Raw genomic sequence first — 16,059 nt, 5'->3', positions numbered from 1 at the left:
TGTTGCCTTTCTAAACATCTGGGTAGGCTTGTATAAACAAAAAATGTTTTTCGCCAGTGCCATAAAAAGTCCAGGGAAGGCGCCTGCCTCATATCAAGAGGCAGGGAGTTCCAGAGTTTGGGTGGTGCAACTCTCAAGGCTCAAGTTCTTACAACTGTGGCCTGGGCTGTCTTAAGCATATGCGGCGCTGAGGTGAAAAGATCTGCCCAGTGCCCCCCCCCCAGCTTGCCCAGTCCCAGGCACACAGGAGTGCGGAGCCAGCTGGCCGCCTCAGCGTCTTGCTGGCTCGGTCGCCCCCGAACTCACAGCGCAGAGCTGTCTGCAGCAGAAGAGTCCGCCATGGAGCTCTGACCAACGGGCAGGCTCTTCCCTGGACTCAGCTCTCGGGCCTCGGACTCTCGGCCTGGCGCCCCTGAGAGCCTGGCGCCCGGGTGCCCCACACCCCTAGCGCCTATGGGTAAGACGGCCCTAACTGTGGCATCTGCCACAGTGCCAGTTCTGCTGATCAAAGCAGTGAGTGGGTGTATATGGGGGGATGCCATCCTGCAGGCAAACTGGTCTCAAGGCATTTAGGCCTCTATATATGACAGCAATGCCAGTGTAGATCTCTTGAGCACAGGGGTTGGGTGCTGGCAAGGCGTCACACCTGTCAGCATCATGCTGCAGCATCCTGCACTAAACTGTAGCTTCCGGCTCAAGTGCAAGGGAAGCCCCACATAGAGTAATCCAGCCTTGAAGGAACCAGTGCACGAACTCCTGTGGCCAGGCTCTCCCAGTCCAGGACTTGGTTGTAGTTGTCAAACCAGTTGCAGTTCGAAAATGGCACTTTTACCAACAGAGGCCACCTGAGCCTTCCATGACTGAGCTGGATCCAGAAGCACCCCAGACTGTGAAGCTGCCCCTTCGGGTAGCTAGCTGCTAGTGAGCTTGGGGGAACCCCAGGTCTGCAGAAGGGGGGCAGGAATGCCACACTCCCTAACACTTGGGGGAGGGAACAACCCAGTGAGCCTGCTCAGAATGCTGGATGGCTGTGGAAGTGGAGAGGAAATCTGGAGGAGGAAATGGAATTGAGTAACCTAGAAAGATCCCTCCCTCCCTCCCTGGAATCCTGAACTGGAGCAGCCCACTGCGCTGCAACATTTTGTTGCAGGCGCCACTTGTCCATCGCTCAGGTACCTTTTCAAGCTGTGTTTATTTTTAAACACTGCATCATTTCGTTTTGCATTCTTTGCCAGAGATTGGAAACTAATGTAATGAGCCAGCTTAATCGCATCATCTATGTAGCTTTGTCCTACTTCAGTGGGCGGCATCACCAATGTCTTCCATGGGCTGCCTAAGAAACCCTTCCCTTGAGAGTTCTAGCCCATTGCATGCTAACCCCATCCTGGCTCAGAAAGTACCATCCAGGGATACTCGGTGTGTGTGCCCACAAGAGCATTTCATTGGAGCCAAGCCTTTTCCTGGCTCGATGGAGATGTCGGTTGCCAACCGGGTGCCCAGAAATCTCCATGTAGTTGCAGTTGGACCCGTGACAATAGCAAAACGCGGGGAATTTCAAACACTGACCACCAATGCACATAAATATATTACAATAGTGGCTGCCTTTTTTCCAGTCTCTTTCCAAATAATATTGACCATTCAATCTGCCTTTTACAATGCTACCTCAGTCCATGTTTTCAGTGAGGTATCCTCCACAACCCTCGCTTTCACCCACCTCCCTGCCTCCCTCGCTTTCACCCACCGCCTGCTCCTTTCCAGTCTCCTCTTGTCTCCCCCGCAGCCTTCAGGGCACTGACTTCAGGGAGAGAAGCCAGCAGCCCCCCTCCAGCAAGCGGACCAGGTGTCGCCCTTCCAAAGGGGTTTGGATCCTTCTCTCCAGCTGCAGGGTTGGAAAGAAGCTCAAGGGCGGATGGGGGAAGGCAGACTCAGCCAGGGGGGCAGCAGGCTCTGGTGCCTCTGTCCTGCCAAGGCTCCCAGCCTGTCTGCCCTAATCCTTGTGCTCTCGCTGCATTCCGGTGGGGATTAACTCCCTGCCTTTTGCTCTCTGGAAACAGGGCTGGGGTGGCCGCAGAGGGGACTTTGGGAGCAGCCTGCTGGACTGAAGGAAAGCCCAGGCAGGTGCCTTCTGCCAAGCAACGCAGGCCCCGGGTCCACTGACAGCTCAGCAGTGCCAGCACTGACTGGCAGAAGCTGTCCAGGGTCTCAGGCCCAGAGCGACCTAATAATGCCAGTTATGCAGCTACCAGTTGTGCTGGTTACTGAGAGGTGACACTCTGCATGTCCTCAGAGACACTCCCCTCACTTCCTATTACTCCAGCTGATGGCGGGTTGCTTGCCCAAGACATAGGCCTGGAAGGAGGAGCCTGTGGTGACTCCACCCCAAACATTGCTGGAATAGAGCTCTGTTCATCCCTGACCACTGGCCATGCTGGGCAATGGACAGGATGGGGATCAGACCCCAACTAATAATAATAATAATAATTTTTTTATTTATACCCCGCCCTCCCCAGCCAAAGTCGGGCTCAGAGCGGCTTACAAGCAATAATAAAAACAAGATGAATGATTACAACTTAAAAACAAAAGTAAAATACAGCATTAAAATAATGGAACATTAAAATATTAAAATGTAGCCTCATTGTAGGAGGAGAAGGAAAAGAATAAAGAAAGAGAGGGAGGGAATCAAATTGGCTCCAAGCCAAAGGCCAGGCGGAACAACTCTGTCTTGCAGGCCCTGCGGAAAGAAATCAGATCCTGCAGGGCCCTGGTCTCATGAGGCAGAGCGGCAGAGCGGCAGAGCGTTCCACCAGGCTGGAGCCAGAGTTGAAAAGGCCCTGGCTCTGGTTGAAGCCAATCTAACTTCCTTAGGGCCTGGGACCACTAGGGTGTTGTTATTTATGGACCTTGAGGCTCTCCGTGGGGCATACCAGGAGAGGCGGTCCCGTAGGTACGAGGGTCCTAGGCCGCGAAGGGCTTTAAAGGTCAAAAGCAGCAGCTTAAATCTGACCCTGTACTCCACCGGGAGCCAGTGCAGCTGGAAAAGCACTGGGTGAATATGCTCCCATGGCAGAGACCCCATGAGGAGCCTCGCTGCAGCATTCTGTACCCGCTGGAGTTTCTGGGACAGCTTCAAGGGCAGCCCTGCGTAGAGCGAATTACAGTAGTCAAGCCTGGAGATGACCGTCGTATGGATCACTGTGGCCAGGTCGGGGCGGGAAAGGTAAGGGACCAACTGCTTGATGCGGCGAAGGTGGAAAAATGACGCCTTGGCTGTTGCTGTAACTTGCGCCTCCATGGAAAGGGAGGCGTCAAGGATTACACCCAAACTCTTAACGAAAGGCAATGGCACTAATTGGGCCCCCGCAAGAGAAGGGAGTTGGTCCCTCATCCCCATGCCATCCCGACCTAGCCATAGGACCTCTGTCTTCGAAGGATTTAGTTTCAATCGGCTCCCACGAAACCATCCAGCTACAGCTTCCAAACATCTGGTCAGTGTGTTCGGGGCCGAGTTGGTGTGGCCATCCATCAGCAGATAGAGCTGAGTGTCATCAGCATATTGGTGACAGCCCAGCCCAAAGCTCCGGATAATCTGGGCAAGGGGGCGCATAAAGATGTTAAAAAGCATCGGGGAGAGAATTGCGCCCTGCGGCACTCCACACACCAAGGAGTGGCGCGATGACATTTCCCTCCCTAGTGCCACCCTCTGTCCCCGACCAGAGATAAAAGAGCACAACCAGTTACGGGCTATGCCCTGTATCCCCACGTCTGCGAGAGAGCTGGGGGACACCCAGGGCTGGAGGAAGGGAGGCGGGGGGGGGGGGCGGGCTGCCCCAGGTGTCACCCCTGGGGGGGGGTGACAAAATGCCGGGCGGCACTCACCGTGCGGCCTGGGAGTGATGCGGTGGCTTGGGTGCCCGCAGGCTCCGCGCTGCCCAAATGTTCCGCCCACTGCCTCCCCCTCAGCTGTAGGGCAACTGAGTGGGAGGAGGCAGCTAGACTCCTTGGAGGCCCCACGGAGCCTCCTGCCCCAGCTTGCCCCGCCCCCACCCCGGGTGCAGGGCACTTGCACCACCCCAGGCGCCCAATCGGCTTGCTCCGCCACTGGGGACACCCAGGCCCGCATCCTGAGCAAAGGCCATTTTCTTTGTTTGTTTAATTCATGTCTCCACTCCTCCTCCAAGGTGTACATGGTTGTCTCCAACTGCTCATTTAATCCCCACAACAACCCTGTGAGGTAGGTGAGGCTGAGAGGTGGTGACTGGCCCAAGGTCACCTGTGAGCCTCATGACTGAGTGTGGATTTGCACCCTGGTCTCTCCCAGGTCCGACACTCTAAGCCTTGCACCACACTGACCACAGAAGGAGAAGGATAACTGTAATCAGACTAGCTGATAGGACTGGGCACGGCAGGGCTGAGCTTCCCAGCCCCTGCCATCACCCAGAAGAGTGCAAAGGGGGCAGGGGGAGATGGAAGCAGAACCGCAGTTGCTGTCCACTCAAGGTGCCCTGATTCACCCACAGGACCACAGCTCAGCGGCAGAGCAGCCTGGGCTGCAGAAGTCCCTATGTTCAGTCCCCAACTGGGCTGGGAAAGACTCGTGCCTGAAGCCGTAGAGAGTTGCTGCCGGTCTGTGCAGGTGGAGCAGAGGTCTGACTGGGCATAAGGCGGCTTCACATGTTCCTGAGCCTAGAGGTAGAGCAGCTGCTGGGGCTGCAGAAGGCCCTATCTCCGGTTAGGGGGTTGGAAAAGATTCCATGCCTAAAACCTTGAAAAGCCGCTGCTGGCCAGTGTCCACAACACTGCGCCAGGTGGACCACTAAGGCAGCTTCCTATGTTTCTTTCCACTCCTCCTGACAAAGAATCCTATGAAACTGACAAGCTTGCCAATTCAAGCAGAATCAAGCCTCTTTTAAAACAACAACAAATGGAGGCCAGGTCCCATTTTTAACATTGGCAAGAGGCAATAAAGTGCTGTGGGTGAGGCTGTGATCCCACACAGGCTTACCTGAGAGTAAGCTGCCAGAACTGAGTGGGTCTTACTTCCAGGGAAGAAGTGTGGAGAACTGGGCTGACGCTCCCAGTGTAAGAAGAGAAGAGGAGCCCGGCTGGATCAGGCCAGTGGCCCTGCGGATTCAGCCTTCTGTTCTCACAGTGGCCCGCCAGGCGCCCTCGAAGGACCTGAGCCCGAGCCCCCTCTGCCCCCCGGCAGCTTCTGGCAACAGGGGAGAGCCATCCTGGCCAGCAGCCCCCGAGATCCGCTCCTCCATGGTGTCGAGTCCTCTTTTCAGTCCATCCAAACTGCTGGCCATCGCTGCCTCCTGCGGGAGCGAGTTCCACAGATTAGCTAGTACTTTCGTCGTCCTGAATGCTCCAACTTCCAATTTCCCTGGTTGTCCGCGAGTTCGAGAGTTATGCGAGAGGGAGGAGAACTACTTTCCTGTTCTCCACGCCCGGCAGAAGTTTAGAGACTTCTCTCGTGCCGCCTCCCTCTCGCCTTTCCTAAGCTGCAAAGTCCCCATCGCGGCCGCCTCGCATCCTAGGGAAGCCCCGTCGCGGATCGGATCTTGCTTCCTTCCGAGCCAAGGCTCCGGCGGCGGAGGACGGGACCCAGGCGTCCGGCGCCCCCCTGCGCGCCCGGCTCACGTGGGATGCAGAGAGGAGGAGGCGCTGCCCGGAGGAGGATGGCCCGCCCGTCCGGGGGGCGGAAGGTCAGCCAGGCCGGCCGGCTGCCTGCGCGGTGGGCAGACCTGGCGACGGCTCCTCCTGCGCGGCTCCAGGTAGGGGATCGGGGCCACCGCCCTTCCTTTCCCGGCGGGGCGTGGGGGGTGGGGAGCTGGTCTCTCTTGCTTTAACCAAGGCGTGGGGGGTGGGGGGTGGGTCAAGCCCCTGGCCCTCCCCCACCGCGCATTCTTCCCGGGCTGGGCGCCCCCGAACCTCTCCAAGCCTTGAAGGCGCGTGAATGGGAGCCCAGGAGGAGGAGATAGGGCCCGATCCCCGGACGCAAAACTTGACGTTCGAGCCTTGGCCACGTGCCTGCCTGGGGACCTGAGCTGATGGCGAGCCAAGTGCCCTCTGCACGCGCTCAGAGGCAGCGTCTCCAGGGGAAGCCCTCTACCCGCTCTTGAAAGGGGAGGAGAGCCGATCCATGGAGCCCCCGGTGGGGAAGGACTAGGAGGACCCCTGCTCTGATCCAGGGCCCCCTCCCGCTCTTCTTAGAGTCTTCCTGTTCACACGTGCTGCTCTTCTGACCAAGCTAACCCTGCTGGCTCATCTAACCCACACCACGACCCTGCCAGGTAGGCCAGGGTCACTCAGGGAGCTTCAGGGTTGAGTGAGGATTTGAATCCGGGTCTCTCCCAGGTCCATCCCTCTAACCGTGACACAGTACACAGCTAGCAGATGGTTTTGAAGACTAGCAGATGGTTTGTGTAGAGAAATGGTGCCTGGTATCTGGGTGTCCAGATTGTGCCTCTGTCTTTCAAGGATCCCACCCCCCTGGGCCACACACGTGCCTGGGAGGGGATGAAGCCTTTGCAAGCCAAGCATGGCTTTACTTCTTCATGCAGTGCATAGTGGAGCTAGGGAACTCCCTCCCACAGGAGGCAGTGCCGGCCACCAACTCGGATGGCTTTAAAAGAGGCTCAGACAAATTCATGGAGGAGGAGACGGTGCCGGTGGCTCCTAGTGGCCAGGATGGCTCCGCTCTGCCTCCGCAGCTGGAGGCAGCCATGCTTCTGAATCCCAGTTGCTGGCGGCCTCTGTGACATTTCACAGCCCACCTTGCAATCTTCGCCTCTCTTATTCAGCCCTGTCGACACTGAGTGGCAGTGGCTGTCCAGGGTTTCAGGCAGGAACCTGGGACCTTCTGCACACAAAGCAGATGTTCTGCCCCTGAGCCACAGACCTCCCTTATTCATGTTCATTCAGGAATAAACTCAAATGGGAATTTACTTCCAAATAAGTTTGCATAGTATTGTGGTGGTGTTTTTTCTGTATGTTTTTTTTTAAAAAAATACATATATTTTAAAACAACAACAAGCCTGTGTGCTTTTGATCCAAAAGCTTTGATATTTCCGTTTTGCTTTCTGTTAAAATCATAAAAAATTATTTCAGAATATGTGGGGGGTTTTCTCCAATTTTTATTTTTGCCATGAAATATAGAATTATAGATTTGTGGAGTTGGAAGGTACCCTGAGGGTCATTTAGTTCAGCCCCCTGCAATGCAGAAATATCGACTAAAGCATCCATGACAGATGGCCACCCAACCTCTGCTTAAAAACCTGCAAGGAAGGAGAGTCCCCCCCCACCTCCTGAGGGAGTCCATTCTGTGCCAGTTTATAATGAAACCCAAGAGGACATGGTCACTTCCTCTCAAGTTTCTGAGTACTTCCACTTCATCCATCAGTCCCTCCTTGTTGGTGAGGACCAGGTCCAAGATAGATGATCCCCTTGTTGCTTCTTCGACCTTATGGGAAGTGAAATTGTCAGTGAGGCAATGGAGGAATTTGTTGGAATCTTGGCAGAGTATGTGTTCCAACAGATATCAGGATAGTTGCAAGTCTCCCATGCTTACTACATCACTCCTTTGTGAAAAAAAGCTAACGCTACTCTAGGCTGCATTTGTACAGTAGACAAACGAAGAGAAGTCATCATCCCACTCTATTCTCCCTTGGCAGTACTGTGTCTAGTTCTGGGTACCACAATTTAAGAAGGATGTTGACAAGCTGGAATGTGTGCAGACGAGGGCAACTAAGATGATCAAGGGTCTGGAAACCAAGTCTTATGAGGAATGGTGGAAGGAGGTGGGTTTGTTTAGCCTGCGAAAGAGGAGGCTGAGAGGAAACATGATAGCTATCTTCAAATATCTTAAGGGCTGTCATATGGAGAATTGTTTTCTCCTGCTCTGGAGGATAGGACTCAAACCAGTGGCTTAAAATTACAAGAAAGGAGATTCCGACTAAACATTCAGAAAAACTTTCTGATAGTAAGAGCTGTTCTGTTATCCATTATTATCTCTTGAAAGGCATTCTGCCTGCGTCGTGGTGTTCCCTGACAGCAATTCATTACGTTGATTATTTCTTGTTTATGGATTCATACATACATTATATAATGATGTTTATGATTTGTAAATTTTGGATTATATTCTAACTTCTACTAATAATACATTTACCATACTTATTAGCCATGTGTTGTGGCTGTATTTGAGCAGTAAGTGATATTCGGCAGTGGAACAGACTCCAACGAGAGGTTGTGAACTCTTCTTCCTTGGAGGTTTTTAAACAGAGGTTGGATGGCCCTCTGTCATGGATGCTTTAGCTGAGATTCCTGCATTGCAGGGGGTTGGACTAGATGACCCTTGGGTCCCTTCCAACTCTATGATTCTATGAATGTTTGGTAATCTCTGCTCTCTCTGCTCCATTGAAAAATTCCTCATCTAAGCCAGTAGGTCAAAGTGTGGATAGACAGGCCTCCAGTTTCTGGAAGCTGCACCTTCTCTTCCAGCAAGGCAGCCAGCTTGTGTTTGCTGCAGGTGTCGTTTTGCACATTCTCCGGCAGGAAGAGAAACGGCACGGGCGATCGCTGTGGCTGTTTCCTCGCCGTCCTTGTCTCCTGGTCCTACGTGCTCCATGAGGTTGTTTCATTTCAGTTCAGGCAGTATGAAGGAAGTGAGGCTTGCTGGGGGAGCCGGCAGGAGTCAGGGTGAGGTGTGGGGCTTCTGCTACAGGGTAGGCTTTGTGGGGAAAGCAGCTCCTTTCCTGTGGGGACATACCAGGAAGTGGGTGGTGCCGCCCTCGGTGTGTTCCTACATGCCCCCATAGAAGCAAGGAGTGGTCTTGAGTTCTCTGAGTTGCCACAGATGATTCCATTTGCAGGTGGAGTCAACATTCCTTAGGACTGGAGCTGAATGCTGATCTCCTCTGAGGGACTTTGGCAAATCTTCTCTCCCCCCCCCCCTTTGGACGCATTCCTGGTTCCTTGGAATGACGCTTGCAGGAGTCACATTTATTCAGCAACAGCAGAACAACTAGCAAGAAGCCGGCTTTGGTGGTCCTGTGTGGCACTTGGGAATGAGATTTTGGCCGCAGGGAAACTGAGGCAAGGAAACCCATCTGTGGAGCTCCTTGAGACATCTCTGTTTGGTGTGTGGGGCCAGCCTCCTGACATTTAGGTAAGCACAAGTGGGGCAGATTTGGGAAGGGGAGAGGGACTCTGTTGAATCCTGGATGGGATGGGGGTGGGCCAGCTATAACTGTTATCAAACAGTGGAATCTCAAGTGGCAAAGTCATCTTGCATGCCAGGAGTCTTGGATGCTCTCCAGCATCCCCATGTAAGGAATCTTGAGAACAGAAGTCCAGATCAAGGGAAGTCATAGTCCCATTCTTTTCTGCCTTGGTCAGACCACACCTGGAGTACTGTGTCCCATTCTGGGTGCCACAATTTAAGAAGGATGTTGACAAACTGAAGCGTGTGCAGAAGAGGGAGACCAAGATGATTAAGGCTCTGGAAACCAAGCCTTATGAGGAACGGTTGAAGGAGGTGGGGATATTTAGCCAGGAGAAGAGGAAACAGAGAGGAGATATGATGGCTATCTTCAAAGATCTTAAGGGCTGTCACATGGAGGATGGCGCAAGCATGTTTTCTCCTGCTCTGGAGGATAGGACTCAAACTAATGGCTTCAAATTACAAGAAAGGAGATTTTGACTAAACATCAGGAAGAACTTTCTGACAGTAAGAGCTGTTCAACAGTGGAACGGTCTCCTTTGGGAGGCTGTGGACTCTCCTACCTTGAAGGTCTTTAAGCAGAGGTTGGATGGCCACCTGTCAGGGATGCTATAGCTGAGATTCCTGCATTGCAGGGGGTTGGACGAGATGACGCTTGGGTCCCTTCCAACTCTATGATTCTATGAATGTTTGCTGTAGGAAGGCATCATCCAGGCATCAATTCAGTCTGTCTTGGAGGTCTATAGCAGACACCCACAGTAAGGTCAGCGTTGTTCCTCTCCTACAATTTTTACCCATATACTCTGAGTCTGCCTTCCATGCTCCAAGGCATTTGGAGCAAGGCATTTGACAAGGTGCCCCATGATATTCTTGTAAAGAAGCTGGTAAAATGCGGTCTTGACTATGCTACCACTCAGTGGATTTGTAACTGGCTGACTGACCGGACCCAAAGGGTGCTCATCAATGGTTCCTCTTCATCCTGGAGAAGAGTGACTAGTGGGGTGCCACAGGGTTCTGTCTTGGGCCCGGTCTTATTCAACATCTTTATCAACGACTTGGATGATGGACTCAAGGGTATCCTGATCAAATTTGCAGATGACACCAAACTGGGAGGGGTGGCTAACACCCCAGAGGACAGGATCACACTTCAAAACGACCTTGACAGATTAGAGAACTGGGCAAAAACAAACAAGATGAATTTTAGCAGGGAGAAATGTAAAGTATTGCACTTGGGCAAAAAAAATGAGAGGCACAATACAAGATGGGTGACACCTGGCTTGAGAGCAGTACATGTGAAAAGGATCTAGGAGTCTTGGTTGACCACAAACTTGACATGAGCCAACAGTGTGACGCGGCAGCTAAAAAAGCCAATGCAATTCTGGGCTGCATCAATAGGAGTATAGCATCTAGATCAAGGGAAGTAATAGTGCCACTGTATTCTGCTCTGGTCAGACCTCACCTGGAGTACTGTGTGCAGTTCTGGGCACCACAGTTCAAGAAGGGCACTGACAAACTGGAACGTGTCCAGAGGAGGGCAACCAAAATGGTCAAAGGCCTGGAAACGATGCCTTATGAGGAACGGCTAAGGGAGCTGGGCATGTTTAGCCTGGAGAAGAGGAGGTTAAGGGGGGATATGATAGCCATGTTCAAATATATAAAAGGATGTCACATAGAGGAGGGAGAAAGGTTGTTTTCTGCTGCTCCAGAGAAGCGGACACGGAGCAATGGATCCAAACCACAAGAAAGAAGATTCCACCTAAACATTAGGAAGAACTTCCTGACAGTAAGAGCTGTTCGACAGTGGAATTTGCTGCCAAGGAGTGTGGTGGAGTCTCCTTCTTTGGAGGTCTTTAAGCAGAGGCTTGACAACCATATGTCAGGAGTGCTCTGATGGTGTTTCCTGCTTGGGGGTTGGACTCAATGGCCCTTGTGGTTTCTTCCAACACTATGATTCTATGATTCTATGCTCCAGGTCACAGAAGTATTCACAAGTGTACACCAGTGTGTTCTGAGGTCTGCAACCACTGTCCTTGCTCATCTGGCCCAGAAGCGGTGTCTGAGGTGAGCTCCAGTGACACAGCATGGCTCCTGGCAGTCCTGCTTCTGTGCGCCACGTTCCTCCAGGGGTTCATGTCCTGCACGGCGCAGTCTTCCTTCTCCCTAGCGACACCCCCTCCTGCGCTGCTGTTCCAGGACAGCCCTCTCTGCTCTATTGAGAAATTCCTCATCTAACCCAGTAGGCCAAAGTGTGGCTAGACAGGCCTCAAGTTTCTGGAAGCTGCACCTTCTCTTCCAGCAAGGCAGCCAGCTTGGGTTTGCTGCAGGTATCGTTTTGCACATTCTCCGGCAGGAAGAGAAACGGCACGGGCGATCGCTGTGGTTGTTTCCTTGCCATCCTTGTCTCCTGGTCCTACGTGCTCCATGAGGTTGTTTAATGTTTTAGCTGAGACTCATTCTTTGCAGGGGGTTGGACTAGATGACCCTCGGTGTCCATTCCAACTCCACAATTCTATGATTCTAGGAGAGCTGTGCTTGAGCTTTGCTGCCAGCTCTGCTTGGCCTCCTGTTCCCCCATCACTACAGCTGGTGTAGCAAAGATCACAAGCTGTGAATTGGGAGACCTCCAGTTGAAATCTCACCTCTGCCAAAACTCCTAGGAACTGGAGTTTGCACTGAGTGAGACACTGGTCCCTCCAGCTCAGTACTTCCTGCACTGGCTGGCAGCAGCTCTCCAGGGTGTCCAGCAGGGTTCTCTCTGGAGATGCTGGGGCTTCTTCCTGCAGGCAAACGGGGGCTCTAACAAGGAGCAACGTCCTTCCCCAACTCATGAGGTGACCCTGCAGAAGCTTTGCACCTACCTCAGCCCCCCACCCCCAATAGCTTATTTAAATCATAAGAAATTTGTGGAAATGCTTCAAACACACACAAACGGATAAGTGGTTGTTAATAATCAATGTTTGTTTATATCCATGAGAGAATAACCTGCCTGTGCAATATTTGGGGGGTAGGACACCCCAGCCCCATACTCGTCAAGCTTTTCCACAGTGTTTTGAGGGTCTGAACTTGTAAAATGGTGGATTCTACCTTTTGCCATGGATGGTTGTGAATGAGTTATACAGAATGAACTTATTAAAAAAAAACAGAGCACACCAGCCTAGGGGCTGTGGGGGGTGGGACATTCCGTTCTCTCTTGATGAGGGGAGGGGGATTCGAATCAGTTCACATTTACCTACCTAATTCACAATTTCTGAAATGATCACAATGATCACAGTGCAGTTCTCCAGCAAAGCAGTGTGTACCAAAATGTCTATATTGGTAAAATATGCATGTATGTATGTTGGTGAAAATAGCATGCAAAAATTGTATTATTTAAGGGGAAATTGTTTCAGAAATGTGTATATTAGATAGAAGTGCATACAAAAATGAGTTCATTAGGATAAATTTGCAGTAAAATGCTGTTGAATTTTCATGAGGACTTAAAAAATAATAATATGCAACTGAATTTCAGATGGGCAAAATGAGGAACAGAGGAAGTGGACAGATCTGCTCACCCATACTTTTGACACCCCTTCCCATATGTCAAATCATGACCTTAAGTGCTTAAAACTAGATTTAATGTCACACCCATCACCACAGCCCCACAGGCAGGTTACAGCTATAACCATTCTACAGATGGGGAAGTGTGCACTGTGAATTCCAAAAAGTCAGGACCTGAACCCAGGTCCCCTCAGTTCCAGGTTTGGTGTATACAAGCAGGCAGGCAGCACTTTCAGTGAGGAGTTTGAAAGAGCACTCACAGAAGGGTCACAGAGCACCTGGAATTTGCGCACACATTTTATTGCATTCCTCAGGGTTTGAAGAAGGATTAAGGGTGGCTGGCGCCATAATAAGTAAACTCTAGTTCATTGGGCTGGGCATTCACTATTGCAGTAAGTTCAATACGAGGTTGGTTGGTATTCCTCTCAATGTTTCCCATGTTACGTTGCCTCTTTTCCATCTAACTCCACTTCTGACACTTGATTTAGGCAGCTGCACAAAAGTTACGTTTTTCTCTGCAGAAACGACCTCTGTGTAGGAAACAGCATCTGTGGCCAGCTTAGTGCCCTCCAGACATTTCAAGCTACACCCAGAGTTGCAGCCCAAAACATCTGGAGGGGCCCAAGCTGGCGAAGATGAGTGAGGGCTGCAGCTTGGGGGCTGAGCACCAGCTTGGGATGGCAAATGAAAGAGGTGGCAGGATAGACGCTGATAAAATGATGCCTGGAGGAAGGAAGTGGATAGTTTTCTCCTTCTCTCATAACGCTAGAAATCGGTTCAAAAACCTCCAAGAAGGAGAGTCTGCCACATCCCACTGTGGAACAGCTCTTACTCTCAGAAAGTTCTCCCTAAGGTTTAGTCAGAATCTCCTTTCTTGTAACTTGAATCCACTGGTTCAGGTCCCACCTTCCAGAGCAGGAGAAAACAAGCTTTCTCCTTCCTCCAGGAGACAACGCTTCAGGTATCCATCCTGTCACCTCTCAGTCTTCTTTGGCTTAGCCATCCAGGCCAGGCCCAGTGGAAGCAGCCTTCCAGGCTGGCTGGCCAGGGACTCCTGCAGGGGTGCGTTAGGACCCCCCATCCTCTAATGAATAGATTTCTGCTGCTTCTCCCATCCTGTGCTGCCAGACGTTCAGCCCCGATGAAGTCACTGCCTATGGTGACTCCCTGGCGGAGCTCAGAACCTCCCTGTTTGCTCTGGGCCGGTGCCCCCCTCCCTCCCTCCACGCTGCTGTCCTGGAGCTGGAGAACAGAGCCTGGCTCTGTGCAGCTGGACACGAGGCCTGAATCCCCAAACCTGTGAAATTCTACAAACGGCTTAAGCAAACAGGATGGTCAGGAGGAGGGGAGAGGGGGACGGGGAGGCCAAACTGAATCAGTCCCTTGTGCTGCCGTCACCTCAGCAGGCCGGCCCTCCTGCCTATGGGGCTGAGCAGGCACACTCCGCCTGGGGCAGCGCTCCAATCACTGCCTGCCTCTGGAGCAGGCCACTTCTCTGGGACTTGGACCACTCCTCTGGGATGCTGCCTGCCCCACCTCAGCCTCCCCGTCCCTCGCACTGCAGGGTGTGGCCTCAGACACACACCCGCCTTCCCACACCTGGTGTCCTCAAGCTGCTTTGGGAGACGGCTCCTAGCAGTAGCACCCCAGCACCCAGATGACGCTGGGGCTGAGGGCAACATAGTCAGTGAGCTGGGTGGGACCCCAAGGGGCATTCAGTCCAACCCCTTGTCATGCAGGGATCACATTTGATTGCTGCTCAAAACCTCTGCCAGGTTGGGGGTGGCCGATATAGACAGGCTGCCTGCCTTTAAGTGCCCAGGGTGCTTGGTTTTGAGTTTTGTAGTCTGTTTCCGCTTTTATAAAAAGAAAGAAAGAAAGAAAAGACAAGGGCAGAAGATCATGTCTGAATTGACACTGGGGTAGGATTCCATTTTCAGGGCACCTGAAAGCCCCTACTTCTTATTGGTTTATTCAGCTGTGATTCCTGCATTGCTGGGGGTTGGATTAGATGACCCTTGAGGTCCCCCTTCCAACTACAGTTCTGTGATTCTGCTTTAATGATTGTATTTGCATCCTGCCTGTTTTCTCCAAGGAGCACAAGGTAGGGTACATGGTTCTCCCTGATCCTGTGGGGCAGGTGGGGTGAAGGGGGGCAGTGGCTGGCCTGAGCTTCAGGTTCAAGGGGCTTTCGAACCCTGGTCTCTCCCAGGCCCTAGTCTGACATGCTGAATACTACGCCCCTTTTTGGAAGCATTGGTCCAGCAGCCCCACCCTCCATCTTTCCATGCCCTCCATTCTCAAACAGAAACTCTCTAGGGAAGATGATCCCCAGGCAGAGACTGAAGGGCTGGGAGTTGCAGGCTGTTTTCAGGGCTCTGGTGAAGGATCCATCATAAACCTTACTATTTCTTTTGATTTGATTGAATATTTGGATTCCGCTTTTCCAACAACAAATGTTGAGTTCAAAGCTTTTTAATGTTTTTAATGTTTGATGTTTTATCGTGTTTTTAATATTCTGTTGGGAGCTGCCCAGAGTGGCTGGGGCAACCCTGTCAGATGGGTGGCATACAAATAATAATAAAATAATAATAATAATAATTAGAGTGGCTCGCAATAGTCACAACAGCAGCAAAAAGCAGCAAACATTGCAAGCAGTGTAGCATAAAAACAAAGCAGACAACAACAGCACATTCATTGGAACAGTTAATGCAATTCAATAAAGTCATGGTAATTCAAAATATGGGAAAGAGCTGCTGAGCACCAGCCCTGAGGCAGGGGACACCCTCTCTCTTCCGATAGGTGGCTTTGCCTCCTACAAAAGCTGTCCCCTCCCACCATGGGGACGCCGACTTCTTCCAGCCGAGGGGCAGCCGGTCCAGAACGTTGTTAGCTGTACCACGCTATTAGGCTCCGCCACGGCCCAGCCCCAGAGCCATGCTGGAGGCGAGCCAGGCTGGAAATAAGCATCAGCGCTCCCCCTGGCCTGTGTCCTGAGACCGCGGGGCTCCCTCTGATGTGGTCCCCCGCCCCTTGTGGTTCTGTGGGCTGAATGGAGGGAGCCGCCTCCCATCTGACCATTGGCAACCCTGTCTGTTTTCTGGATTGCTTTTTATAGTAACACGGGGTGGAGGCCCAGCTGCAGGGTGCCGTTAACCAACCCCCCATGTGTGCTTCTAGGTTATCACCAGCAGGAAAAATAGCACAGAAATCTCTGTCCCGCAATAAAGCCTGTGTGGTGTAGTGGTTTGAGTGGCAGACTAAGGGCTGGGAGGCCAGGGTTCGAATCCCACTCAGCCACG

At 52.2% G+C, this 16,059-nt stretch overlaps 1 protein-coding gene across 4 annotated transcripts in view; it reads left to right on the top strand.

Moving 5' to 3' along the window:
- Window positions 1-5,666: 5,666 nt before the first annotated feature.
- Window positions 5,667-16,059, top strand: part of TRPV4 (transient receptor potential cation channel subfamily V member 4) — a 46,588-nt gene continuing 36,195 nt past the window's right edge. Inside the window, exons 1-2 of one of the 4 annotated variants that reach the window (XR_014503929.1) lie at window positions 5,667-5,774; window positions 8,871-9,166. The gene's annotated coding sequence lies outside the window, so the exon portion shown is untranslated. Of the gene's footprint in view, window positions 5,775-6,213; window positions 6,294-8,870; window positions 9,167-16,059 lie in introns of all 4 variants that reach the window. The other 3 variants (XM_083407268.1, XM_083407271.1, XM_083407269.1) reach the window with 3 other exon arrangements.

This window comes from Podarcis tiliguerta, assembly GCF_965153285.1.
Source record: "Podarcis tiliguerta genome assembly, chromosome: 13".
In the NCBI taxonomy this organism is placed as follows: Eukaryota; Metazoa; Chordata; class Lepidosauria; order Squamata; family Lacertidae; genus Podarcis; species Podarcis tiliguerta.
Note: the sequence above shows the minus strand (reverse complement) of the source record. Positions and strands in the feature narration are given on the sequence as shown.